General features: G+C 37.7%; 1 protein-coding gene and 1 pseudogene across 3 annotated transcripts in view; both read right to left on the reverse strand.

Annotated features, from left to right (window-relative positions):
* Nucleotides 1–26274, reverse strand: part of DLG2 (discs large MAGUK scaffold protein 2) — a 657893-nt gene that overhangs the window by 62119 nt on the left and 569500 nt on the right. The gene's annotated exons all lie outside the window — the stretch shown is intronic.
* On the reverse strand, nt 22008–22126 carry LOC112474900 (annotated as a pseudogene).

The raw sequence follows: 26274 nt of genomic DNA on the forward strand, positions 1-26274 counted from the left end.
CCCAGAACTAACTCCCAAATCTCAGTCCATATTCATACTGCCTTGGTCACAAATTGAGGTTAGTTTTGCTTCCCCCAGGAGATTGCAAGGGAAGCCTATCGACCCCTAAAACTGGGGCACTTTCCTTGGAGACCATCATTTGTGACAAGGTGATAATAGATGGTAAAGGCAGTTTAGTACCTAATTGAGATTTTTTCCCCATTCCCACTACAATAAATTTTTAAAATAACTAAAAGGAAGGGGATAACAAAGAGAAACACAAGCATCTTTCTGAAGAAAACATTTGTGTTATGAACAAATCCTCTCAAATGTATCAATAGAATTCTTTCCTTTATAATAGGGAAAAACGGTAACAACTCAAATGTCCACTCACAGGGGACTGTGATCCTTCCACTCACTGGAATATTGGAACATCGCTGAAACTGGATGTTTGCAGAGGTCGATATAGCGACATGAATAAATGCTCAAAATGCAATAATGAAAATATATACACCTATGTTTATGTGTGTGTGTATATATAGAGATCAAAATGATGTGAACAAGATCGATCTTTTTGCTTACCTCGTTATTACGTTTATCATTATGAATCGTAACTCTTGCTTTATGTATCATGTTTTCCCCACTAAAGAGCATTTGCTGAGCCTTTGCAAAGCCCAACAAACTGTAATATGTATAACTGGTGGGGTGAGGGAGTTTGAAGCAGAACTAAAATGATGGCTGAGACCTTAGTAACTAGCTGTTGCCTTAAAGAGCTGACAATTTGTCTCAAGTTCTGTATTGTCCATTTCCTCCTGTATCCCCTACTCTCACAAATCACCACCACAAATATAGAGCATACGATTTCTCTGGGGAAGTGAATTTTGCCTCCTCCCTGTTGATTCTTCTTTGATACTATTCTAAGAATTTCCCTAGAGTGTAACCACCATGAAAGACAAACTAGCTAGATCCGGGAAACAGATTTTTCTAATATCACTGAGGACCAAGTATGCTTCTGTTCCTTTCTTCTTCTTTTTTTTTTCCTTATGAAAGAAATGTTGCATCTGCTGTCATGGCAATCAAAAAGAGCTGAAGATAGCATCTAGAGCTCTCAAATACTGCAGGAAAAGTTGAATTACTTGTAACACAGCCCCTTCTTCCATTTGCTCTGTCCCCAAGTAATGAAATATGGGGAGAGTTTCTCAGTTCAAGCTCCCAGAATGACTCGTTTTTACCTTGATCATCTGCATGTTCCCTACCAAAGGCTTCAACAAAGTCCCAGCCAGGACAAGGGGGCTAGGACAGGGCAGAGACCCACTCCTGAAGCTGTCACCCTCTGGCTGGTTGATATGACATAAATTAACTAACATTCCTGAGATATAGGTTTTTTAATGCAAAATTAGTCCAATAGCTATATTCGCAAGCTGCTGCTGTGAGCATTAATAAAATAACACATATGAAGCACCCAGACCCTGGTAGGTGTAGTGTAGCAGATTGCAGTACAGTGGTTAAGAACACAGACTCAGGGGCCACACTGTTGGGGGCATGTCCTGGTGCTATGGCTTCATACTAGCCGTATAGCTGGTTACACAGGCAAGCTGCTTAGTGCTGGTGTTGTGCTGGGTCCTGAGAATAGAGTGGTGTTTTAGATGTCTGCATATATAGTCCACATGCAAGACAGCTGTACTAAGTGGCACAGTTGGGACCCTTTCTAAGGCCTCAGTTCCATCATATATAACATAGTGATGATGACAACAATGATAACAGTACCTCTGGCTGTGTTCACAACTTAGCAGCATCAGGAGCTTTTAATCTTCCCTTCACCTCCCCCACCCCAAGTTCCCTTACCATTCGGTTCTTGTCCCAATATTTCTGATCCTAAAAGTACCTGCATCTCTGGTTTGGCTCCAGACTCCTTCTGGATGTAAAGTGTGGGAAGCCGAGATAGAAAAGCCATCAGGAAAGCTGACAGGTGGTCATCAAGAAAGCAGGCTTTAGGATCAGACTGCCTGGGTTTGCAGCTTTTTAATTAATTAATTAATTATTAAATTTATTGGGGGTGATATTGGTTTGCAGTTTTTTAACTGTGTAATCTTGAACGAGTTAATTAACTTCTCTTCAAGTTTTCTTAACTGTAAAACAGGCATAGTAATAACAGCAGCTACCTCAAAGAGTTGTGGTGAGTATTAAATAAAATCATATATGTAAAGCAACACCAGCCTGGCTTGTGAGTGCTCAATAAATGTTAGCTATTATTACTATTATAATTGTTATTCTGGGCTTTGAATCACAGGATCTGGGTCCCAATTGTGCCACTTAGTACAGCTGTCTTGCATGTGGACTATATATACAGACATCTAAAACACCACTCTATCCTCAGGACCCAGCACAACACCAGCACTAAGTAGATCCTCAATGCAGGTCTGTGGAAATGTCTCAGATGGCCTTCAAAAGTCTTAGCGTCCCATGTGTAAGGGGAGGGGAGCAGAGACTGTTCCCAGAGGTCTCCACCAGGTCAGACATTTATTTTCCTGCGCTCCATTCTATTCTATTCCTAATAATCTTTGATGGGACATTTCCTCCTCCTGCCTTTAGTAGTTGGTGTCCTAGAGGAAGAGGGGTTCAGTGACGCACTCTTTCTATGGGTGCTATTTATCTTGGACAATCTTCCCCTTTAGGTTCACATTGAGTCAGACTTATCAGGTTCCTAAAAACACATTTTGGCAGCTTCTGGCTCCTTTGGATAATAGTGGATCCTCAGGTCTGGGGAAAATGCTACAGTACACCATCACCTAATTTAAAAAGCAATAAGCTGTTTTTAATTTGCCTTATGTGCTAATTTATCACAGCAACTTTTATAAAATGCCATTAAGACTCACACTTTCTACCCAGGGTGCTTTTAACAGGTTCATTAGACAAGTAGAATTAGACATGAATAATGCAAGGGCTCTCCCATTCCTCCTGCCCCTCCTGCATTTCAATGTGTGGTGGCTCCAGGCAGGCCAGCCAGGGAAGTCTAGCAGGGAAGAGGGAAGCAGCTCATTTTCATGGCTGGGCAACATGGCTGTGAGATACTTGGGTACCTGACTTAAATTATGCTTATTAAGTGCCCACGATATGGTAAAGACTCTATATTCATTGTCTCACTCAGTTTCCTGGGTAGGTAGGAAGGCTGCATATGGGTTAGATGCCAAGCTTTGGAAAGAGAAGAGACCTGGGTTTAAGTCCCAACTCTGTCATTCCTAGTTGTAAATTTCAGTATGTTACTTAACTTCTTAGATGACCTCTTAGCCGTAGATGACCTCTCCCTCATCTATGAAATGCAGGTAATGCTGACATAAACTCAAAAGATTGTTATAGACATACAACAATGGAATAATGCGTGTAAAGTGCCCAACACCAACATAGAATGAATTTCACTTTGTTATTATTTCTGATAACAATCTTGCTGTATAAGTATTTTTGATCTCATAAAGGAAATAGCTGAATTAAAAAAAAAAAAAAAAGCTAGTTAATGGCAGAATCAGAATTCAAATAGAGGTAGATGTGTCTGAATCAAAAGCCCAGCCTGGATTTCCTGATTAGGAACGTCATACTTAGACCTCATGACCAATGGTTTCATGATTTGATGATTACGTATCTAATGACACCATAGACTAGACTTCAAGAGAGAGGCATGAGTAGTTTACTAAGTGCACATTCAGTTCTCTCAACTGCCTTGCAATGCATATTTTAGCTCCGTATTACAGATGAGAAAATATAGACTTAGATAATTCAAGCAATGCATCCAGAGTCACACGAGCTATCAAGTGGTGGGGCAGAACTCAACACAAAACCTGTCTGCCTCCGCGAGGTCTGTGAACTTTCTGCTATGCCAACCCACGTGTTGTTTTTGCAAGCAACTTTCTCCAACCAAAACCACCCCCATATCCCCAATTGGGCTTAGACTGCAGTAATATTTAATAATCATGGACCATATCAGTATGTGTGTTTTCCGTGTTGGTCAGAGGATCGATTTTGGCTGAATCACTTTAGGCTGGTTAGCAGCATGCCAAGGGTGGGGAGAACTCTCAGGAACAGAGCCTCTAGGAACAGAAAACATTACTTGATGTGTCACATGGTTATCGAGGATATGGTAGGAAGAATAATCCCGCAATCCCTCTCACCAAAGATGTCCACACCTTATTTCCCAGAACCTGTGAATATATTACTTTATATGGCAAAAGGGATTTGCAGGTGTGATTAGGGTTAAGGGTTTTTGAGATGGGGAGATTATCCTGGGTGGAGCCAACCTAATTATAGGAGTCCTTAATCTTGAAGAAGGCAGGAGAATAGGTCAGAGAGATACAACATGAAAAGGACTGCTATTGCTGGATTTGGAGATGGAGGAAGGTAATTTGTTATAGCAGCGATAGAAAACTAATAATACAGGACAAGAAACATGGTTTAATAGAGGGCAAGTAGAAGGCAAAGGCCACCAGTTTGATGATCCTGTTAAAGATTTTTTGGAATAAAAATACTCAGCAACAATAACAATAAAAATACTCAGCAACAATAACTCAAGCCTGCTGAGTGCTTATTATTGGCCAGATCACGTGCAAAGTACCTTTCCTTTACATAGTGACATCTGACTAAATCCCTGTAAATAGCTTGAGATATAGGAATGATTATTTCTACTTTGCAGATAAAAAACTTAAGGCTTTAATTTCTTACATTTATACTTCATCCAATTTTCACAAAAACTCTATGAGATAAATATTATTGTCCCTATTTTCAGATAAGAAAACTGAGGCACAAAAGAACCAGTCTTTTTCTTCTCTTAAGTTGCAAAGCAGCCTGCTTCCTCCTCTCTTGGGAAGCCAACAACCTCCAGTCTTAAATGAGAATGCGTCTCATCTCTAATGGATCAGAAGCCACCAAAGGTCAGGAGCTCCCTGGTCCAACTTCTGAGCCAAGTCTTTGCAAATGCATTTATAAAGGAGAAAATAAACCAGCAAGTCCCTCTCCCGTGTGCTGTGAACCTGTTTGGGCTGGAGAAGCTTCTGTTTCCATGACAACTTTAAGATCCAAGAAGCAGACTGCTTCAACTCAATTTCCTTAGTCTCTTGAAGTTGAGGCCTCTGTTTGATTAGAAGAGAACTGGTTCTCAGTTTTCCACACAGCAAGAGAAAGAACAAAAGCAGCTAGATAAAATCTGCCCTCTGCTCCATCCCACTGTGCCTGGCTTGGTGGGTATGTTCCATTGTTAATGTAAGTGGCAGAAGATGGTGCAAAATGCAGAGTTTGGAGTGAAGAGACACTTTCAAGTGAGTTCATTTCTTCCTAGCTGAGTGTTGTTGGGAAAATCAGTGGCCTAATCTAAGCCTGAATTTATCTATAAAAGGGACTTAACCATTCCCAAATATCAGCAAATTTGGAGAGATTCAATGAAATGACATAGGAAAAACATTTAGCACAATAACTGCCAACCAATAGTTCCTTTACTTTATCCCTTCTGTACTCTAGAGATAAGAGAAAGTTATTTCTATAACTATTGAAAAGAGAATGTAATTTCACATCTTCTAAATATGATATAAAAATATACATATAGTAAACCGTCTCAAAGCACTTTCCCAGCAGGAAGATGTGGGAAAGGATGCTGGGCTGGGAGCAGAGACATCTGAACTTTAGTTGCTTTTATTTTATGAATGATCAATTTCCAATTGTTTCCTCTTCTTTAAGCATTCATTCACCCACTTACAAATCTGATACATAAGTGTTTCAGAAAGAGAGAGGGCAACCTGGAAGGAGGAAGAAACTTGGATGGAGTCAGGAGAGCAGGGTTCTAGTTCTGGAGTCATCATAACCTTACTGTGTGTTCTTGAGTAAGTTACTTAACTTTTTAGTTCTTCAACTTCTATATACTTAATAGGCCCCCCCCAAAAAAAATGATTTAAGGTGTGTTTTAGCTGTCATGTTCTATGCTTCCATTCTGCAAGACACATTGGGGAAATGAGGTAACTGTCCATGTGGCTGATATTAATATGTGTCTCCTGGGGTTGTATTCGCATTGTGAAAATCACTGTGTCATCTCTTTCATCAATCCCAGAACTACTTCTTTTCCCCTCCTCACTGGGAGTTAACTGCTCTCTTCCCATGTATTCTTATATCACCCTGTATTGTGATTTTTAATATTTGCAAATTTTAGTTTGTATAAGCATGAGGGACAGCGAAGGTTCATATTCCTTTTATCCCCAGAGTATACCACATAACAGATGCCCAATAAAGGTTATTTTTTGTTATTCAATCTGTCACCTATACTTGTCATAGGAAAGTCCCTGGGATGCAATCTCTTTTCCTTTAGAGGCCTGGGCAGTTGGAAACAATAGGTAAGGAAGGCCTGAGCAGCGCCCAGCACAGGTCCCCCCATCTTTCTTAGGAAATGATGAATATATGTGCAATATTCCTGACTTCCAAGTCAGAACACGTTCACCCCAGGGTAGAGGAAAATGTAACTCTGTACTGATAACTTCTCACATCTCCCTGAGGAATCATAACATCGACACCCCTGTGGACAAGTCATCATTTCCAGACTAATTAAGATCTAACAAGGCCACTTATTTCCCCATTTAGTTCAATAATGAATTGTTCTCAATGGAAAGGGTGGCTAAAGCTACCAGCAAATCAGTCTTAGCTTGTGTTGACTCTTGCTAAGAGACCATCAACCAACATGACATTGTTTATTGAGTGACTATTGAGCACACAGTAGGCCTTATGACATGTCAGGCACTGTTCCAGGTATTTATTATCTGTGATTCAAAAGATACCCCTTATAATGTAGGCATTGTTCCCATTTTATAGAAGGGTAGATGCCCTCTGTGCCATGGACTGTGGTATCACATGGGTTATGTCATTTAATCATAAATAACCTTGCAAGGCAATTTTGTGCTCTTTAGAGATACTCTTCTCATCATTCCAGATTGTTTCTTTCCATCTCTGTCCTCATTCAGAGTTAGGAGGGTGTTGGGAAAACATCAATTTCTACTATACACAAAGAATCAGGCAGTCGCTGTCATGACTGAAGATGGAAATAATTGAGCGCCAACCAGAGGCCCTCATGGCCTGGGCCTTTTTGCAGCTGCAGCATTTTGATTATAATTGGGGAAGAAGCATCTCTTCCAGTGGCAACAAACCTCTGTCTCTCTCTCTCTCTCTCTCTCTCTCTCTGTTTCTTCTGTGTCTCCAGTGTTTCCGACTCCCCAGGGGACATGGTGTGAGCTGATTGCACGTCTGGAGGCCTGCGTGTTGATCGTTTAAGACAAGCCATCATCCGAGTCTCCAGGGATGGGGCCCACTCCAGCCTGCCTTCTCTCTCAGGCTTTCCTAGCAATCTGTCAGGTTGGTTTACACTGTGGTGCCAAATGACAGGCACCTCGTCTGAGAGAAGCAGAGGCAAATCTGAACCTGCCCGGGCAGGGCTTGACAGAGTATAGCAAATGGTGCTTCAGGTTTCAGGGTGGGGTGAGGCCGGTAATATCAATCCTCTTAAAATCATTGTCTTCTCCCCTAAATGCTATTTGCTGGATACTCAGAAAATGAAATATGAGAAAGAAGAACATGGTCAGGATAAATAGCCCAGGCTATCATAGTTATAAAAGCTCTTATGTTCAAGCCTTATTGATCAGGCAATCAATAGATATTAATCAACATATTTCAGAAAGGCTGATATAGCCCTGCAACCTCTTATTTCTGATCTGAGCTAAAAATGTAGATCAAGATCAAGCTTTGATATTCACTCTTTAGGGAGTTACTACCACAAATTCGTTAACCGGCAGTGGAGAAAAAGAAATATAATGATAAGGAATTTCATTGTTGCTGATACACAATTACAATTTAAACTTTAAATTTATATATAGAACACTCACGTAAAGATCATGAGATGTAGACATCAGATAGACCTGGGTTCAAATAGTGGCTCTGCCACTGAAGCAGTTGTGTGATTTTCGTCTCTATACCTATGTCTCCAAAGATGCAGAATGAGGGGCAAGAACTTCTGTCCAACAGAGTCCTTATAAGAATTACATATACAAGAGCTTTTAGAACCCAGTAGATGCTCAGGATTTGTCAACTGAATCAAATCTAAATTTATTCCCTATAAATTCCATCCCTTTTTTCTAGTGTTGCTCACAGAAGTGTAAACAAAGCAAGCCCACCTCTGCTTTCCAATAATACATTCTTTTAAGTATTTACTGACTGACAAGTGATATCAGCTGGCATGATGCCTGGCTTAGAGGAGGTGCTGGAGAAAGTTCACTTCCCTCATGAGCATATGAAAAGGGAAGAAAGACATCTAAGAACATCTGATATAACTCCCCCAAATTCTTCATGGTGATTGATCAGGGTTGGTAACAAAATTCACATACTGCAAAACCAGACTATTGGGCAATCACTTCAGCTCCCCCAAAACCAGGCTTGTGTTTTTTGTTTTCTTTTGTTTTGTTCTTTCTATGAATTTTCAGAAAACTGGATGGGAATTATAGGCCTGGATTGAGGCAAGAGAAGATCTGGGGTTAAGGAAAACTTCCCTTTAAAATCTCTCATGTGTGAGATAAAGGCTCCCATTATCACCTACTGAATGAGGACAGAGAATTTCTTAGTCAGGTAGAAAACATCAAGTTTAGGATATAATTTAACTTCCACACACAGATATGAGATAATAGTCACTTAAATATCAAAAGCAATATTATGTTATTTATAGAGTGCCTACTGCCTGCTATGTGCCAATCACTGTGTTATTTGCTGAGGACTCAGCAGTGAACAAGAGGCTTGCTTCCTGTCCTCATGGAGCTAAATGATTGAGAATATAGGTAAGGGGTGTTTTCATTCAGCTACTCACTTATTCATTTTTTTATTCATCAAATAGTTATGGAGTATGTAACCAATAATGATTTTAGGGCCTTGGAGCCGATCAGTGAATGAAAACGGACAAAAATTCCTGCCTTCATGAAGCTTATATTCTAGTGAAAGAAAATGAGTAAAAACAATAAATAAATAAGAAAATAGTATAGTAAGTTAGGAGTTGATCATTGCAATGGAAAAGGTTGAAAATAGAGCAAGGTAAGTGGGGTTCAGGATTTTGAGATGAAGTAGAGTTACGGTGCTGGTAAAGGCTATATTTTTAAATAGGGTGGTCACAGTAGGACTCACTGAGAAAGAGACATCTGAGGCAAGGCCTGAGGCAGGTGAGGGAGTTAGCAATGCAGGCACCTGAGGAGAGTGTTCCAGGAAGAAGGAACAGCCAGGGCAAAGGCCCTAAACATAGTTCAAATTGAGTGCAATACGTGCTATCATAGGATTTGTATGGATGCCATGAGATCGCACAGCAGGAACCCCCATCAGGTGCTCAGAAAGGAGTCGATAGCTGAGAGGTGGTGGTAGCACATCTGTACCCCACCCAACTGAGCAGGCATGTCCTTCAGGCATTCTCCTAATGGGAACCTCCTCTGTAATAATAGTAATAATAGTAATCTCACATCCTGAGGACTCAGCTTTCTTCCCTCAGCTTCTCCCCTTTGTTACCTCTCCTTGGAAGCCTGTACATGAGCTGGTCCATGGAACATCTTCCTTTCCTCTCTCAGACACACTCCACTGTTCAACTTGCACAGTACAGATGGAATTTTTCATCTAAGAATTTTCCTTAACATTGTTTAAAAAATCAAAGCATCGACTAGATGTAAAGAAATCAGCATAAAATCATCTGGCAAATTTAAATCCATTCTTTGAAACTTGTGACTATCTCTGGGAGCCCTTCCTGAGCCTCTACAGAGAGGGCTATCTATTCCCTTGTCTGTTCCAGGTTGCTACCTTGTACATGATCTTATTCTTGCACTTAGCAGGCTACGTTGTAGTTGAGTTGCCTGTGGGCCTCTTTTTCCAGACTGCTCAGCAACTGAGGGTTAGGAGAAAGAGTCTCATTCATCTCTGTCTCTCACACTGAGCACAGAGGAAGAGGCACTCACAGCACGAGGCTAAATTGAACTGAACTGAATTCAGAACCCAAGCCTTGTGACCTTGGGAACATGACTTTGCTTTTTTGGATTGCTTGTGGTGCCTCATCCGTAAAATGCAACAGCAGAAGACATACAGCTTGTGGAGGAAACCAAAAGCTTCCCACTCTGAATGTTGAGTGGGACAGCCTCACAGCTCCCCGCTTCTGTGGGACTGGCCAGACCTCGTGCTCTGCAAGACCCCAAGCTTCTCCCAATAGTGCCAGAGTTTAAGCCATAGAGCAAAGGAAAGATTTTGGAACCCAAGCTCTGGGTGATAACTCATAAAGCTGGCATTTCATTTTTCCTGTCACCTCTGATTTTAGCAGCAATATTTAATACAAACTTCACAAAAATAAAAATCCTCTCGGCTCTGTATCACAGACATACATTTGGCTGCTGTGCTTCTTGTTTTGAATCAAAGGTTAGAACTGATAAAAGAAGCCCGAAAACAGGCTTACATTGCTCACAGGTATTTCATCATTGAGTTTTAGGTATAGTGATAAGTGGTAGTGGAATATTTAGGTCAGATGAATGCTTGATTCTCATCAACTTTGCTAAAGGAAAACAGGTATTAGGTTTTGAAGAAATGCCACATAGAGTGGTAATTTGGAATAGTGAGGAGCATTACTTCCTGTTTTACAGTTGGGTGAGCATCCTAAAGGAACTAACTTGTTGTGAAGTTAATCGAGGCAGACTGCTTGGCAAGGAAGAGGCTCATTGCCTAGGACAGATTTAGATCAATTCTGACAGGAAGGAATATCCACAAGGGGCCATTTTCAATTTCATTTAATTAGTTAGGGAAGACGAAATTACCAACATCAAGAAGGGAGAATATGGAACCTATAAAACATGGAGAGAAATATATATTTGAGTGAAGTAATTTGTTTGCTAATCCACAGAGATATGGGCTTTTGTAATTTCATGGTTAAGTCACAAAGTTCATAATTTCCATAAATTGGTTCTGGTGGTAGTTCCCTTACCTAGTCCAAAATCTCTCGCTGGGATTTGTATTTTTGTACTACTTTGCTCTCTCTCTCTCTCTCTCTCTCTCTCTCCCTCTCCACACCGCCCCCTTGATTTTTGTTGTTTTCAAAATCTGATACACTAATAAATATCTCTTTTGATGGCTTTAAATAATTTCCAGTAATACTATTTTGACAAAACTGTTAGAAGTTTTTTTTTTAAATGACTTATTGTTGTGTTAAACACATGACGTGAAAATACCAGTTGCATATTTTTTTTTCCAGGTAAAGATGCTTTAGTCTATCTATTACCTGATGGTATGGGATTCAAGAAGAGGAGGAAATGAGGAAGGAAACTAACAATTATTGAGTACTGGCTATTGGTTAGCCACTAGAGTAGGCACTTTACATATGTTGGCATTAAATAATAAGAGCATCTTTGAATTTGTTATTAATCCTTCATTTTACAAATATAAAGAAATTAAAAAACCCCGAAAGCCAATTTAAAAAATGAGGTTCACAAATATTAAGTCATTTGACCATGGTAACCTAGAAGTGAGTGACAGAGTTAGGAACTGAACCCGGATCTGTCTGTCTTTTGTGTCTGGACCCTCCACTGTATGTCTGCCTCTGTAGAGCATCTTTTCTACCAGAGAGGAGAATCAGCCTTAGATGACTGATGACTGAATGTTAACACCTACTTTTATGTTAACATTCATTTGTTCAGCATATATGAGTTAACCACTTACTACATGCAAAAAACCAGTGCACACACACACACATCAATGAGATTCTAGTCCAGGTGGGAAATAGTCATGCGCAAAAATAATTATAGGACAATAAACGATGTAAAGAGTACATAAATGAGTAATTAACAACATGCTGCTGAATAAATTGAAGACAGTTTAGTTCTAATTACTAGACTAGGCTTCATGGAAAAGTTGGCATTTGTGGCAAGTCTTGAGGAATGCATATGACTTCGCCAAAAAAATGATAAAATAAAGAACATTAGAGGCTGAGGAAAATTGAATAAAAGCATCAAGTTACCAAAGAATGCTTTGAGTTTAGAGAATTAACTATTCATTGTCCAGAATTCCTGGAGTTCACTGAGTTAGCTTGGGGGTGTGGTGGGAAATGAGGTTGGAAAAGTAGATGGAGTACAGTGTATGGGAGAATTTGAAAGCCTGATGAGGAGGTGTATCATTCTGTATGTAAAGAAACCTCTTGCGTGTATGGGAAGACTTTCATTCCTTATACATAAATTCAATGAATGAACTTTGTTTTCGACATAATCGCTTAGTGAAGAAATCAAGCAGGTGGTTGGAAATGAGAACTTATATTCGTGAGCAAGTTAAGTCTAGAGATAGATTTAAGTCATTAGTTCAGAGTTAATCATTGAAATCATGTTTGACCCTCTACCTTTCTCTCTTAAATTGATAGAACCCCCAGTTTTAGCTAAGTACTAAGTATTGCCATGTAGCTAAAGGTTGAAATTTCTTGTATCTCCTTGCATCTAGCTATATCCATGAGACTATGATCTGACACATAAAATGTAAGCAGTAGTGGTATATGGTACTTCTGGAAAGTCTACTTACTAAGAAGATGTCATATTCTTGTTCTGTTCTCCCTACTTTTAGCAAAGCACATGTGATGTCTGATGCTCTACCAATCACTTCGGACACTGAGGACAAGGCCATCACCCCAGGAATGGCAGATCAGTACACTCGAAGGAGGCTGAAGGTTTCTGACAAATTCGTAGACTGCCGTACCAGCCCTGAACAACCTACCATGACATCATATATACGTGAGATAGAAAGCAACTTCTTGTTTAAGTTACTGTTATTTTGGGATTTTTATATGTAACCAAACTTAATCATTTTTGATATATAATAAATTTAGAAGAAATTGCCAAGTGAGAGTACAATGGGAGAGTGGAGAAGACTAGAGACTGAACCTTGGAGAGTACCGACATTTGAAGAAGTTCAAGAACATGGAGAATTGAGAGTCAGAGCCAGATTACAGTGGAATGCTTATATGAGTTTGTGTGTGACAGCAGGTGGGAAATGGTGGTGGAAGTTATACCCAGTTTAAGACGTCTATTTCTAAAAATAAAAAAAAACAAGAAGCTGATGGTGGAGCCTCTAAAAACTAGAGTGATTCAGGCCACTTCCAAGACAAAGGGTTGGCTTATACAAGGTCAATTTCTGCTCCCAACTTCCCAATCATTTAATCCATGCCATCTCCCTTGGGGAAGAATGATCAGGAATGAAAGGAATGTCTATGAAAGGGAATGCCAAGGGTGGAGAAAAATGTTCTACCACAAATAAAATAGGGTCTTTGATTATTGCTATACTTGAGTATAAGTTTACCTTAAATCATTCTTTTGCCCTGAATTTGGCACCATAAAAGAATGCCTCTTCTCTGTTCTAGCAGAGGCTATCTAAAGTCCAAAATCTGCCTATCAGCAATTGCAAGGGGCTGGTGGTGACGAACTATTGCCTGTTCCCTACCTTCTGTGCTCTATCTATGGCTCTGCATCCCACAGATCTTCAGATCTAAGCACTGAAAGCCATTTGTAAGGAGACATTACTAAGTTCTGCAATAAGGATAATTTTAGTTTTCCTCAATGATTGTAAACCCTATTATTTGTACCGCAGCTTAGTGATAAGGGTTTCCTAGATGCTCAAGTCTGTTCATTAATTATTATTTTCAAGAGTAACACAAAGCTCTGACAGTTAACAACAAAACACCTTCACATATGTCATTAAGTCCTCATGATAGCCCCCTGGAATAAGCAATTTTATTCCCTTTGATTTACACTGAGACTCAGAGAATATGATGATGAGAAAGCAGATGATGAATATGATAATAATATAAATAGCTATCATTTACTAAATTACTACTAAGTACAAGCAGAGTGTTAGGAACATAATATTCTTTTTAAACATTCACAGCAATCCTACAAAGTTAAGTTAGTGATCCCATTCTATAGGTAATAAAACCAAGATTCTAAGCGGTGAAGTGACTTAAAGGTCACACAGCTAGTAACTGGTTGAGTCAATAGTCAAGCTGTCTTCTGGCTCCAAATCCTCAGCCCTCTCCTATACACCGCAGGGGACATGACACTAGGGAGCACTTCTGGTACTGAGACTTACCCCTTGCCAGCATTTTTCTTCACAAAAATGTCACACCTGACCCTGTGATGTCCCAGGAAGCTGTCATTTACCCTAATCTTTCTCGGGGAACTATTAGATGGTAAAAACAAGTTCAGACATTCAGTTCATTGAGACCTCTGAAAGAAGCCTGAGCTAGAAACACAAGGCTGTAATTGGTGATTACTATTACAACTTTTGTTTTGAATAATGAAAAGACTGTTTAAAGATCAGGGAAATTGGTGAGATTTAACTAGTTTATTTTTATTATTGTGCCAATGGAATTATTTTACATTATTTCTATGCTAATGGGTGCACAATTTAGTACAATCAGTGCTTTTAGTATATTGAAAGGATAAAAATAGCAAGAAAAAACCGGAGAACAATTTGGTAAAGTTTAAGTGGATTTTTCCTTTCCTCGAAAAACTTTGATGTTCCTTTATGTTTCTTTTCATTCTAATTGGAAATCAAGAATAAACTAACATGGATCAAATCTTTATGGCAAACTCCAGTTATTCATTTTTCTTGTTCATCTTACTAATCAGTATTTAGTCTGCAGGATCCTACTAGTAGGCCTGTTCTCTCCACGTGGGGAGTTGGCGGTAACATTTCCCCCCCCAATTTTTACAAGTGGGGTTAACTTCAAAACTTTTAAATGAAATGTTCTTTGATCATTTCCTTATTGAAGCTGTGAAAAATCTTTTAAATAAAATCAAAGGGCATTTAGAATGCTTCTGACATAGTTTCTTAATAAGGAAAAGTCCCTTAAAGTGTTAATATAGCTGTAAGTGAGGAATTTGAAAGTTCTTACCTCACCTTGCCTTCTTTCTGTATTCTAAGATTTGCAAAAGGAATTATAAACCATAACCTTCTGTAAAACTTAATGAGGCAACTGGGGAGTAACAATCATATCAGGAGCTACTTTTATTTAGCAACTACTATGTGCTGGGCTCTCTGCTAAGCAGTTCAGAGCCATTATTTCAAGTTCTCACAAGAACCCTACAAGGGAATAGGTTTTATTATTATCCTTGTTTTACAGGTGAGGAAATTAAAGTCTAGAGAGGTTGTCCAGCTTGAGTCAAGATTCAGCTGATCAGAAATGAGAGTTTATTTTATAGAGCTGTTGTGAGAATGAAATGGGATATTGTTTACTCAGTGAGTGCTTGGCACGGTGCAGTGCTGCTGCTTAAATTAATACTTATCTCAGTATTCTTTTCAATAGTATTCTCAAGCATTGCACCGTCTCTTTTACTTTTGGGTTCTTGAAATACTTTTGTCTGAGAAAAAACCGACAGTGACATGATTCCCTGTTTTGATTTATTCTGTTGGTCAAAATTTGTTGATTGCTCACCATGGACCTGTTCTAGCATATTCTTGGAAATTACTTAGAAATTAGTAAAATAATCCTAATTATTTGTATGTTTTGGGGGATTTTGATGATAAAATCATTGGCAGATATGTCTGTGTTGGGTATGGTAAACTTAAAATGTCTGTCTTGTGACAAGATGTGGTTAGTTTGTGATTCTTTTTTCTGAAGGTCCACCCAATACATTATTTTAGTAAAATATGAAATTCGATTGATAAAAACTATAAATTTTCATAAGTATCCTGAGACACCTTTGGTAGAAGCAGAAGAAAGTGCTCTGGAATGGGGTTCAGAAGCCCTAGATCTCATTTACAACTCTGTCCCTGACCAGATGGGTGGCCTTGCTCAAGCCACTCCTCCCTTCTTTGCTTCTCAAGGTGTCATTCATAAACTGAGGACTTTCTGTTTTAGGATCTAAGTTCTCTTTTTTCTTTAACCTGACCTGATGAACCAAGATTCCTTGTGGAAAACTCTGCTCCTTGGTAGGTGAATTAGGAATAGAAACGAAGAAAGCCTGGTACCTGTGCTCCTGGACTGTGCTGAGGAATTTAACTTCCTACACACTGATAAAAATCTTTTTAAAAAGTGATGTAAATGGTATTTGCATTAGTTGTTAGCCGGCTATCTAATTGTTCTGAGAAGATCAATGATCTTCGCACAGGGGTTAAGTAAAACAGCTTCACCTCTCGTAATGTCTTATCATGCCTACTCTTTCATCATCATCATCATGATGCTAGTCAAGATAGAAAGGTAATTGGCCACAAACACAAGAACAATTTCTTTTCTTCTAAACTAATTGGATCAAGAAAAAGGGACTTGACTAAATACCTCTTAGTCATAGTCCACAAGGAATTTCATTTCATGTTGCTATTGTACTCCAGACATACTCTAATTCAAAGAAATTATAGAACTGTGCTGTTACTGTGCATGTTTGTGTCTCCCCCAGCAGTCACCAGTGACAAGCAAAGTTCCTGGCAAAGATCTCTCATTATAGAATAATTAAGTTAACCATTTTGAACTATTATTTGATCTTGACACGATGAACTCAGAGGTCACCTTCAGTACTCAGTTATGTCAGAGGTTGTATTACTATGATTATGCTGAAGAATTAGCTCAGAGCGTAACCTGAAGCCTTCCAAAGGGTTGATAGCTGCATCCTTAACTCACTTCTCAGACTGGTTACTCAGCAAGTGAATCGAAAACATTATACCTCCTCTTCTCCCTACCTCACTGCTTTTGGAGTTATATAAAACACTTTGATTTACATCCAGAAAACTGAGAAGGAGGAAAGGCAGACGGTATAACATTACAGGAGCTTTATGAAGTCCTTGTGCAATTTTAAAACCTCAGTTACTTAGAAGAGTATGATAGATGCAACCTATAAATCACATTTAAAAGCAAATTGAATATTCCAGAACTGGTAGGAATTTCGGTTTGTTTCAGAATACATAGTGGCACATTTCCCAGACTGTGTTCTGTCACTGAACAACTATTTAAATGCTGGATTAAGCAATGTTTGTTTACTATAGGGCTCTTCAGAGCCTTCAATGTAATCATTTGTATTGTGAATCTATAAGAAGGTTATATGATATGTAACTGTTTCACAAGCATTTGTAACAAATGATTTAGAAGAGCATATCCTAGAAGACAGTTCAACTCGGACATTTCATAGGTACAAGTCCTATTGAATGATTTACCAGGTAAGGAGATTTATTCAAAGACATTCAAATATGGTACTTAGTAAAAAGCCAGGACTGGATTTCAAGTAGTCTAGTTCCCAGTGCAGAAGAGTATACTTGTTTTCACTATGCCATATTGCAGACTCCTACTAGCCAATGAGAGAACTTTCTACAGTAGAAACATGATCCCTTCTATTTCATGAAATCCTGTTTGTTTGACTGATAATTAATTATATTTTAGTGCAGGGGGTTATAATGTCTGAGATATCCTTGATATCTAGTACAAAAACGAACTTCTTAGAAATATAATTTCCCAGTGTAACAGCACACAAGAGAAGTGTGGTTTAAAATTCACCTTTTAGGCATTACATAATAATGGAAGAATAATTGCTCAGCTGTTGACTAGAAACATCTGGTGAAAAACCACGAATTAGGTCCAATTTCCAAACAGCCCAGTAGCTCTCTGTCCTGTCTCGGGTACCTGTCCTGAAGCCTAAGTTCCAGCTGACCTGTCCAGAATTTCCTCCTTTCTGCTCATCTAATTCCAGTCACATTATTTAAAGTTTAACTCATGTGGAATTTTTTCCTACCATGTCTTTTCTGGCCATTTCACTCCTGCTCCCCTATCCTCCACATTCCTTCCTTACTGATCTCAGTTGGAGAAAATGCCACATGAAAGAACTGGACTAGACTAAGAGGACTAGACTTGAATTCTGGCTCTGCCTATATTTCTTCTAGAAAACCTCAGAGTGCTCCTGTGAGGAGTTACACACACGCGCGCGCGCGCACACACACACACACACACACACACACACACAGTGCTTAACATAGTGCCCAGCACAAAAATGTTAAAGAAATAATTTTCTTTCTCTGTAGTTATTGCTTGTCTATTTGACCATTCTGCCCAAATAGACTAAAAGCTAAGGGCAGAGGGTTTGGTATATCTATCTATCTATCATCTATCTATCTATCTATCTATCTATCTATCTATCTATCTATCTATCTATCTATCATCTATCTATCTATTATCTATCTATCTATCTATCTATATCTATCTATCTATCTATCTATCTATCTATCTATCTATCTATCTATCATCTATCTATCTATTATCTATCTATCTATTATCTATCTATCTATCTATCTATCTATCTATCTATCTATCTATCTCTCTCTTTATCTTTCTTTCTTTCTCTAACTTTCCACAATGCTTAGAACATTCTTTCATTTAAAATGAATCTATTAAATGATTCCTGTAACTGATGAACATCTCATAATATATGTTTACAATTTATTTTATCTTATAGTAAGGCTTACATGGGAATACATGAAATACAGTACACAAATTCCTGAAAAACAGTGCCTAAGCAACTAGTAAGTATGATTATTATTAACACTATAAAGTACATACATTTGTTTTTTTTTTGCTGTGATAATACACAGGCAGAGCTATTTGACTCTGTCTCAAGGGTTAGTGATTTTTGCACAGGAACAGCAAATCCAGTGGAAAACTATTACCTCCTAGAAATGGAAACAGGAAGACATAAACAGGAAGGAGCCATCTGATTCTTAAGTGTGGATGACTCATTGTTAGCCTGGAGTAAATAGGTATTACAAAATTCAAGATGTACAACCTCAGAAAGGAGGCACAGAATGAGTCACATCCAAGTGAATTCAAAAGTAGAATATTTACTTGACTTTACCAAGTCACTGATTTTCTTTGCAGTGGTGCCATAGACTAAAGGCTATATTTTTACAAATTTTTTTTAACCTTCTGTTTGAGGCCATTCTTTTTCAGAAGCAGCAACAAAGTGATAAGAATGTTGGAGAAAGAGTTAGAAGTCTGGGAACCTAGCTTTGTCTCCATCATGTATTAAGGAAAAGATTTTGATTTTTCTGTGTCTTCATTTTCTCATCTGTAAAATGCGATCTTGTCCAAAGAACGTTAAATCCCTTCTATGTGCTAAGTATTCACTTTTCTAGGTGCTGGAGTGCTGCACATAAGAGGATAAGTAAGGTGAGTATAGTGGGGAAGACCAAAAGGTAAATCAGAGGACTTTAAAGGCTTAGGCAGAAGACCAGCTTCTATCATCATGTTTCCCTTATTTATTAATGAGATGATCAAACCACAAAGAGTTAAATTGTCACAAAGGAATAATGCTGGTTTTCACAATATCACAGTTTCGAGTGTGATTATCAGACTCATTCAAAGACCTGAAATCATAGGTTTTTCTTTCTTTGAGCAGCAGCATTCCTGAAAAGTCATTGATAAATTCTTTTTTTAAAAAATTTATTTTAAGTACAGTAAAACAGGTTACTAGTGAAAGATTTCGACTCTCTGTTCTTTGTTCCGAATTTGATTCATTTAAAGAATAAGGTACATCTAAATTCTTAAGAAGATCTCTGAAGGCCATTATAAATCATTGCACTATTTTTTTTCTGACATCTTATGTCAGCAATCTTATATGAGGGAGTATATGGCAGATAGAATAGTATAGGAAATATAGAAAGAGTACAAATTAGGAATCAGAATAAAAATCTAAACAATAGTAACCACCTTACTGAGTGTTTGCTATATGTCAAGTCTTTTAAATATTACCTCGTTTCTACCCTTTCAATATTTTAATCCTATTTTATATGTGAGGAAATTGAGGATCAGAGCAGTGAAGTGACTTGCCTAGGTCACATGACAAGAGACTCTGGATGAGATGCGGATCTGAGATGCAGACTCCGTTATATAATGATTTTTCCAGGGTATGATGCAGAATGGAGGGCAGGTAAGGAATACTTCCCTTCATCCTTATGAGCCAGGCAGTGTGAGGGGAGAATGGAGATTTTGGGTAAATAGAACAACATCCCCTCAAAAAGGAGAATACATCACCTTCCTAGAGAGGGGGCTGGCTTAACAAAGTGGGATGTTAGGAAGATCTCTGCTTAAGGCAACGGCCACATGGGAGAACTTGGCCAAATCAGTCAGAGAAATTTATCCTGTCTGGAAAATTCTTCAAGCTGTAGGAGATCAGGGCCATCTGTTAAAAAAGTTCAGCTCTGTGGTAATAGCTTCATGAGGATATATTAAATAAGATCCAGACTTTCAAGCTGTGTTCCCTGACAAAAGCAGAGAATGAGGTGAGCTTATTTTCCCTTGTCTATAAAGAAGTTAAGTTCATGGCTGGTCACTTCATGTAGTCTTTTGTTCAAGCACTTCGTACAGTGTCAGGAGCACGGTAACTGCTTAAAATCTACTTGCTACTATTATTCTAAAGATCTGTAATTTTCAAGCACACTGGACATGGATCCTATCAGTCTAGCACCTTAACCTGCACTACCTCCAACCCACAGGCCAATTACAAAAATCCTCTGGGGAGCATGAGAAGTCTACGTTCACAGAACACAATTAAAACTCTCAGATTCACTATTAACCTATAAGAATGGGGATAAAAGTTCCTATTAATTCCCAGGATGCCTATGGCGGATCTAATACGATAACAAGCACTCTGCAAAATGTGAATGGCTATCTAAATGTGAAAGAATGCCAAATACTGTCGTTACTATTACTGTTTCTTGCTATTTTTAGAATACTCAGGAAAACACATATTCTCATTAAAACACAAATTTTCTTAGTGGTTGAGGTGAATTTATGTAATCATTTTATTCTGAGAAACTTCTATCAATAGGTAAATAGTAAAGGGGACAGTATGAGAACCTATGCTTAGGTAAAAAGTCAGATGAGTTATTATATTTAAATAAGTATTTGTTGGTTTTGCTTTTTAAATAAATTAAATTTGTTTTTTTAACTCACAGTTTACAGAGTGCTTAAGTTTATTTAATTGTTTATTTAATTTAGGTAATTTTGTCAATAAATATTTATTAAACCAAATTATAATGCAAGAGGCCACAGAGCAATATGTTAAGAGCATTAGAATTTGAAAAAAAAAAATCTGGTCTGAATTCTACCTCTTTCATGTTTGAACTTTCAAACCTCCATCCCAGCAATCATTGTCCAGCCCTGTTAAAAGGTGACCTTGAACAATTTATGTACCATTCCAAGCCTCCTTTTTCTCACCTTTGAAACAGAAATTTTACCTCCTACTCTGCCTAATCGAGCAAATTTGTGAGAATTAAATAATGGACTATTTAATGTAAGATACTATTATTTGGCAGAAAAGAAGTGTGTATGTTGCATTAATAAACTAAAATGATGGTTTACTATATATAGTAAGAAATATTACTAATAAGTGGCCTGAAGCTCTTTATTGCATTTTCTTTCTATTGGAAACTTTAAGTGAAAAGCTAATTGTAGTCAGAAAGATGATAAAAATTGGTATGGGGTCAGAGGTAGATTTTAATGGCTAATGTCATTGATATGATCGGCTAGTGTGTGTATCTTAATAGATTCATATTTTTGTTTAGCTTTTACTGGTATCAAGTACCCATTTAAAAAGTCATATTTCTAAAATATACATAATAATTGGGAGAAATGATCACAATATAATGGTATATAAGTAAAAAAAATAAGCAAAACTATATGGTTGGTTTTAATTTTTTTTTACATATATATAAAGATGCAAAGTGTAAACGCCAAAAGAACAATGCTTCCTTTTGAGTGGCAGAATTATGAGTGAATTTTACCTTTGTCTTTACATTTTTCTGTTTCTCTAATCTTCTGTAGTTTTTTTTTTAATGTTAAAAACATTTCAAATAGGAAATTTTAGAAACATCACTCTGACTTGCTGTTAAGATGGTCTTTATATATATATATATTTAGGCGAGGCAACTCTTAGTTGACCTCACAGATTGCAAGGACCTTGTCAGCTTACAATCCCTTATTTATTTATTTTTTACACTTATAGCACCTGGTCTTCCTAAGTGGTCTCCCATCCAAGTATTAACCAGGCCCGACCCTGCTTAACTTCTGAGATCAGATGGAATTGGGCTTGTTCAGGGTGGCATGGCTGTAGACTCTTCTTATATATTTTTGTTAATATTTGAAAAGCACGAATGCGTTGAGCTTGAGATAACTTATTATGGACAAGTTCCTTGGGAGTGTATGTATGTGGCAAATAGAAACTAGGAAATATGAAGAGTTAAGACGGAGGTGGAAAGTTCAGGAGTGTTAGTCAGTGATAGGAGACAAAGCATGATCATCTGTATAACTCAAGTATTTACAGGAGAAGGCTGAAAATTGATAGAAAATCCCTTCTAAAAAAAAAAATCAAACAAATCTCTTACCAGATATAAAACCCAGGAGCTTCTAAAAAGAAAGTAACACAATATAGACAGGTAGCAGACCTTACTCAAGAAATTTGTATACCCAGCTCAGAACCCCAGAAGGCTACAAGTGCAATAAGGGTGTAAGGCCACCTCAAATCAGAGGGTCTTTAGAGAACTCCAGGCCCATACTCAAACACTGGAGAAATGTTTTCTACCAAGCATGATGGCCAGCCATGCAGCTCCTGCTCAAATACCTGCTCAAATGGGGAAGCAGCTCACTCCTTAGTGAGGCAACTCGGCTCTTTGTTGGTAGGTCTTAGGGTTAGCTAATATACTCCTTATGTCTGAACAACTACTGAATTCTAGTAGCAGAGAATAAGTCCACTCTCTCTTCTGCATGATAGCCATTCAAATACATAACAATATTGACACTAAGGACTTGAACTTGACTCTTCTGATTTCAAAAGATTACTTCATAATATCACTTTACAGCATCATTAGGGCTTCCTAGTTCATTGGGATTATTCTGACAGATTAAATGTTTCATGTGCCACCTACTTCTTTAATAGCTTTCTATGATTTGAAAATAATATGCTCTTTTATCCCCATTTCCCAACGAATTGATTTGTTAGTCTAACCCAATTATTAAGTCTATTTGTTTGTTTAGGGGTGATAAATAGGCATCATATTATTAGAACCAATTTATGATCATAATTACATAACATGTGATTTATCTCATCAAGATGATTATAAAAGAGCAATTTAAAAATAGTGAAGATAGCCTCTAATAGACATTAGGCATATCTTGTGCATATAAATGTTCAAATTATTATGACTGCAAAAGTTGGCTACAAGTATCTCAATACTGAATTTATTAAGAAAGAGGCATAACTACATATTGGGCATAAATCTAAATCAGGGAAAGTACAGAGGAACTTTCTTCTCTTGAAATCTATTTACTACTAACACTGCTCTGATGAATAAAACAATCTCATTCTTTCAAAGGACAGGCTGAATCACTGCAACATCCTGCATCACATCACAAAAACATATAAATTAATATCTTCATTCTTAGAAACACAAACTTTTGAAGCCTGAGGAAAATCTTATCTAATAAGGGTAATATTTTTTTTTAAAAAAGAATAGATAATTGTCAATAAGTAGGCATTTTATTATTTAAAATTTTTCTTTTCCTCATTTCAACATCACTTTTTGCTAAAAAGTCAGGAATTTTTATTTGCAATGAGCAAACTGAACCCTGGTATTACGTATCATTGAATGCATTTGAATGGACGATGGATGAAAGCTTGTCCCTCAATATAAGATAACTATACATATATGGGTCATCCCTAGTGAAGCATAATTAACTTTACAACAGTGCTTGAAAAGTAGTATAGCAAAGAGAAAGAACATAAGATTTCAATATGAGTAGATTTGGCTTTAACTCTAGCTTTATTTCTTATTGGGTTTGTAAACTTTTGAGTTTCAAGTTCCTCAAGTGTAAATAATGTTAATATCTACTCAAGTGGTTGTTGTAATAATTGGTTAATAGATAAAACCATTTATTAGAGTCTGGCACATGTCAGGCACGTTCGTTTCCGTACTTGAGACTCTTCAGATAAACCTAGAGAAGGCGACTCGCTGCCCTCCTTCCACCACATTCTTCTGCAGGCATAAACTTACAAAAGTAGAGACGGAGGAAGGCGAGAGTCCTGTGAGGTCAAAAGTGAAGCTCAAATAAAAGTATCTGTGTTTTGCAGATATAGCTGCTATATCAGCATGTATTGATTTTAAAAACCATTTGGACATATTTCAAGCAATTTAAGTTCTCTTTGCAGGTGATATAGGACAGTTTGAAAAGATATTCTTGTATGTGCAGGCACTAAATTTAGTCCAGGTATATTTGATATAAGTAAAATATTGTCTACGAGATTTTTTAAAGATGAGAAATAAATGCATAGGGTATGCAACATAGCCATATTCTGACTTAAAAAAAAAATCTTTTAAGACTTTTATTTGCTGTGATGTGATAGTTTCTCTGGCCACTTTTACAAGTGTCTATTTTCAGGTGGTCTTTATACATTGTCATGTTGTCCTGAACAAGCAGAGTGATCAAGGTATTATAGATTCACTTTACCCTGAACTGAACCAAAGTCTCGTGACTCTGAAGCCGATGGACAAACTGCTACCTCTGCCATTAGAGCCCGCAACTATAACTGTTGCCTCCAAGAACACACAACTGTGGCAATGCTCCAGGAATCAGAGATTGCCATTGAGACTTTTGGCTCCAGGGACATGATATGGCTCTTAGATCAGCATAGTTAAACTTGGATGTCATGAGCCTAGCCACTTGACACTCATGCAGCTATTGAGAAAAACATGGAAATTCTGATAAGGCAGTATGGAAAACCCATCACATCTCTATAACCACTGTGCTTGCCAGGGGGAAAAAATAACACATGCAAAAGAAGTAAAGTTTTCAAATCATTTCCATATTCCATGACTTAACTGAGTGCATATAATTGGCTGAACCTAAATTATATCCTATAGGCTAGAGACGTGGCATCTGCAAGGGCATATGGAATACATAGTGTGTAGCTTTCAGCTTTAAAGATATAAGAAGGGACTTTCATTTCCATGCAAGATGGATGAAATAGCAGAAATCAGATTTTACCTCTTGCTTCAACTAACCAAAAATAAATAAATAAAAAGAAATCGGATGAGCTATATGAAATACTGGTTTCTCAGATACTGGACATCAGGCATTGAAGATAGTGATCCTTAAGGGAGGGGAAACAAATGAGGTAAGCCCTATTATTACCCATGCTTACTGCCTTGAGAGAGTTGCCAGGCCACCAAGCGTGGAGAAAGTCTCCAGGAGGAGCCTGGCAGACTTCATCAGTTGAAGAGATGGAACTGAGAATCAGAGAAGTTCAATATGGCTAGAGTTTGCCAGACAGGGTACCAAAGAGAAGAGAGCTATGCAGAAAGAAGAAGTCTGGAAATACGCAGAGAGGCACCTTTAGGTATTCAGTGGAGTACTGTTTGGCACATGTATGTGTGAGGAAACTACCAGAAGCCAGGGAAAAACTATTTGAATGGCTGTAAGAATTAACACTTGGCATTCATAAAGGTCTAGGAACAGTGCCTGTTATCTCTAGACAAATTGGAAAACCTCACAATTCACAGGGCACTGAGCAGCACAGTCAGAAGGGTCTTGCCTCAATAGTAGGGCATAATTGGCTCTAGACTAAACGTTGCTTGCTTCCACCTAAATACCTTAAAAGCAAGACTTAAAAGGATCAGACAGTTGAACTGCATCCAAGGACACAGTTCAGTATTTATCAGAATACAAAAATGTGTGGCCCCAAAAGAGTAAAGTTCATAATGTTTGGCATCCAGTGAAATATTACCAAGAATTTAAAGAAGTAGGAAAATATGATCCACAATGAGAAGAAAAATTAACCAATCAAAAGCAACCGAGAACTGACACAAATGTTAGAATTATCAAAAAAGAACATTAGAGCAGTTACTATAACTGTATTCCAGATGGCCAAAGTTAAATAGAGACATGAAAGATATCTTTTGAAAAGAGCAAAATTAAACTTCTAAAAGTGAAAACAACAATGTGTGAGATGAAAAACACACTGGAAATGATTAACAGAAGATTAGATGCTGTAGAAGAAAAGATTAATGAATGTGAATTTATTCCAATAAAAACAACCAAAGGAAATAGAGTGAAAAAAAGATTTTGAAAAATAAAAAGAATATTGGTGAACTGCGGGACAATTCCAAGTGTTCTAACATATGTGTAACTGGAGACCTGGAAGGAAAGAAAAAATACTTGAAGAAATAATGGTCAATAATTTTCCAAATTGTATTGAAAACTACTCTATA

This window comes from Pteropus alecto, unplaced genomic scaffold, assembly GCF_000325575.1.
Source record: "Pteropus alecto unplaced genomic scaffold, ASM32557v1 scaffold7, whole genome shotgun sequence".
Lineage (NCBI taxonomy): Eukaryota > Metazoa > Chordata > Mammalia > Chiroptera > Pteropodidae > Pteropus > Pteropus alecto.